General features: G+C 43.5%; 1 non-coding gene across 1 annotated transcript; it reads left to right on the top strand.

Annotated features, from left to right (window-relative positions):
- The first annotated feature begins 3,476 nt into the window (after positions 1–3,476).
- LOC148554853 (small nucleolar RNA R71) lies at positions 3,477–3,584 on the top strand. The gene has a single exon (XR_015887611.1). It is a non-coding gene; the product is annotated as a small nucleolar RNA R71 (small nucleolar RNA).
- The last annotated feature ends 302 nt before the right edge of the window (positions 3,585–3,886 follow it).

Here is a 3,886-nt window from a genome sequence, read left to right as displayed (position 1 = left end):
GCTCTCTTGCTTGCTCCATCTTTTTTTTAGTGATGGGCTTCTCTTCCTCAATGTGAATGTCTCCTTCTATGGAAGCTCCAGCTGAGTAACATAGATGACAGATAAGATGAGGAAAAGCTAGCCTTGTCCCAGGAGAGGGCTTTTCGGCTATTTTGTAGAGTTCAAGGGAGATGACTTCATGAACCCCTACTTCTTCTCTAATCATGATGCTATGGATCATGATGGCCCGATCCACAGTAACTTCAGATCGATTGCTAGTGGGGATGATGGAGTGTTGGATGAACTCCAACCATCCTCTAGCAACAGGCTTGAGGTCCAATCTTCTTAGTTGAACCGGCTTGCCTTTGGAGTCAATCTTCCATTGAGCTCCTTCCACACATATGTCCATGAGGACTTGGTCCAACCTTTGATTAAAGTTGACCCTTCTAGTGTAGGGGCGTTCATCTCCTTGCATCATAGGCAAGTTAAACGCCAACCTCACATTTTCCGGACTAAAATCCAAGTATTTCCCCCGAACCATTGTAACATAGTTCTTTGGATCCGGGTTCTTACTTTGATCATGGTTCTTGGTGATCCATGCATTGGCATAGAACTCTTGAACCATTAGGATGCCGACTTGTTGGATGGGATTTGTTAGAACTTCCCAACCTCTTCTTTTAATTTCATGTCGGATCTCCGGATACTCATTTCTTTTGAGTTTGAAAGGGACCTCGGGGATCACCTTCTTCTTGGCCACAACATCATAGAAGTGGTCTTGATGAGCTTTGGAGATGAATCTTTCCATCTCCCATGACTCGGAGGTGGAAGTTTTTGTCTTCCCTTTCCCTTTTCTAGAGGATTCTCTGGTCTTAGGTGCCATCAATGGTAATGGAAAAACAAAAAGCTTATGCTTTTACCACACCAAACTTAGAATATTGCTCGCCCTCGAGCAAGAAAATAAAGAATTAGATGAAGAAGAAGAAGAAAAGATGGAGAAGAGGGGGGAGGTGTGTTTCGGCTAAGAAAAGAAGAGAGGGTTGTGTTGTGTGAAAATGAGGAAGAATGGAAGCCTTTATATAGGAAAGGGAGGGGGGGTTAAGGTTCGGCCATATGGGTGGGAAATTGATTTGAATTTTGAAGGTAGGTGGAGTTTATTGGGTAGGTTTATGGGGAAGAGTGGGTGGATGTGAGTGGTGAAGGGTTAATAGGGAAGAGAGATGGAGGTGATAGGTGAAGGGTTTTGGGAAAGAGTGTTTATTGGGAATAGAGGATGATTGAGAAGAGAGAAGAGAGTGAGTGGAGGTAGGTGGGGATCCTGTGGGGTCCACAGATCCTGAGGTGTTCAAGGATTTACAACCTTGCACCAAATTAGGCATGTAAAATGCCCTTGCACACAACTCTGGGCGTTCAGCGCCAGGTTGGTGCCCATTTTGGGCGTTCAACGCCCATTTGTTGCCCATTTCTGGCGTTGAACGCCAGAACCATACTTGTTCTGGGCGTTCAGCGCCAGCTCCTCTCCAGGGTGCAATTCTGGCGTTCAGCGCCCAAATGCTGCCCATTTTGGGCGTTCAGCGCCCAGATACTGCCCATTTTGGGCGTTCAGCGCCAGAACCATGCTCTGTTCTGGCGTTGAACGCCAGACAGGTGCTTCCTCCAGGGTGTGATTTTTCTTCCGCTGTTTTTGATTCTGTTTCTAAATTTTTCGTTTATTTTGTGACTCCACATGATCATGAACCTAAGAAAACATGAAAAACAAAAATAAAATTAGATAAATAAACATTGGGTTGCCTCCCAACAAGCGCTTCTTTAATGTCAATAGCTTGACAGTGGGCTCTCATGGAGCCTCACAGATGTGAAGAGCTTTGTTGAGACCTCCCAACACCAAACTTAGAGTTTGGATATGGGGGTTTGACACCAAACTTAGAGTTTGACTGTGGGGGCTTTGGTTGACTCTGCTTTGAGAGAAGCTTTTTCTGCTTCCTCTCCATGGATGCAGAGAGAGATCCTTGAGTTGTAAACACAAGGTTGTCCTTATTTAATTGAAGGATCAATTCTCCTCTGTCCACATCAATCACAGCTCTTGCTATGGCTAGAAAAGGTCTTCCTAGGATGATGGATTCATCCTCTTCCTTTCCAGTATCCAGGACTATGAAATCAGCAGGGATGTAAAGGCCTTCAACCTTTACTAACACGTCCTCTACTTGTCCATAAGCCTGTTTTCTTGAATTGTCTGCCATCTCTAATGAGATTTTAGCAGCTTGCACCCCATAGATTCCCAGTTTCTCTATTACAGAGAGGGGCATGAGGTTTATCCCTGAACCAAGGTCACACAGAGCCTTAAAGATCATGGTGCTTATGGTACAAGGTATTATGAACTTTCCAGGATCCTGTTTCTTCTGAGGCAATGTCAGTTGATCCAGATCACTTAGTTTATTGGTGAACAAGGGAGGTTTATCTTTCCAAGTCTCAATACCAAATAATTTGGCATTTAGCTTCATGATTGCACCAAGGAACTTGGCAGCTTGCTCTTCAGTAACATCCTCATTTTCTTCAGAAGAAGAATACTCATCAGAGCTCATGAATGGCATAAGGAGGTTCAATGGAATCTCTATGGTCTCTAGATGAGCCTCAGAGTCCTTTGGTTCCTCAGAGGGAAGCTCCTTATTGATCACTGGACGTCCCAGGAGGTCTTCTTCCTTGGGATTCACGTCCTTCTCCTCTCTTGTGGGTTCGGCCATGGTAATTAATTCAATGGCCTTGCACTCTCCTTTTGGATTCTCTTCTGTATTGCTTGGGAGAGTACTAGGAGGGATTTCAGTGATCCTTTTACTTAGCTGGCCCACTTGTGCTTCCAAATTTCTAATGGAAGACCTTGTTTCATTCATGAAACTTACAGTGGCCTTAGATAGATCAGAGACTAAATTTGCTAAGCTAGATGGATTCTGCTCAGAATTCTCTGTCTGTTACTGAGTGGATGATGAAAAAGGCTTGCTATTGCTAAACCTGTTTCTTCCACCATTATTAAAGCCTTGTTGAGGCTTTTGATCCTTCCATGAGAGATTTGGGTGATTTCTCCATAATGGATTGTAGGTGTTTCCATATGGTTCACCCATGTATTTTAACTCTGCTATTGCAGGGTTCTCAGGATCATAAGCTTCTTCCTCAAAAGATGCCTCTTGAGTACTGTTGGATGCAGCTTGCATTCCATTCAGACTCTGAGAAATCATATTGACTTGCTGAGTCAATATTTTATTCTGAGCCAATATGGCATTCAGAGTATCAATTTCAAGAACTCCATTCTTCATAGGCGTCCCATTACTCACAGGATTCCTCTTAGAAGTGTACATAAACTGGTTTTTAGCAACCATGTCAATGAGTTCTTGAGCTTCTGCAGGCATTTTCTTTAGGTGAATGGATCCACCTGTAGAAGTATCCAATGACATCTTTGATAGCTCAGATAAACCATCATAGAATATATCCAGGATGGTCCATTCTGAAAGCATGTCAGAAGGACACTTTTTGGTCAGCTGCTTGTATCTTTCCCAAGCTTCATAGAGGGATTCACCTTCTTTCTGTCTGAAGGTTTGAACATCAGCTCTAAGCTTGCTCAACTTTTGAGGAGGAAAGAACTTGGCTAAGAAAGCCGTGACCAGCTTATCCCAAGAGTTCAGGCTGTCTTTGGGTTGAGAGTCCAACCATATTCTAGCTCTGTCTCTTACAGTAAAAGGGAAAAGCATGAGCCTGTAGACTTCAGGATCTACTCCATTAGTCTTAACAGTATCACAGATCTGCAAGAATTCAGTTAAGAACTGAAAAGGATCTTCAGATGGAAGTCCATGAAACTTGCAGTTCTGCTGCATCAGAGAAACTAGCTGAGGTTTCAGTCAAAATTGTTTGCTCCAATGGT

Source organism: Arachis ipaensis, chromosome B6 (assembly GCF_059453495.1).
Source record: "Arachis ipaensis isolate K30076 ecotype BB chromosome B6, ASM5945349v1, whole genome shotgun sequence".
NCBI lineage: Eukaryota > Viridiplantae > Streptophyta > Magnoliopsida > Fabales > Fabaceae > Arachis > Arachis ipaensis.
This window is presented reverse-complemented; position numbering and strand designations above follow the sequence as displayed.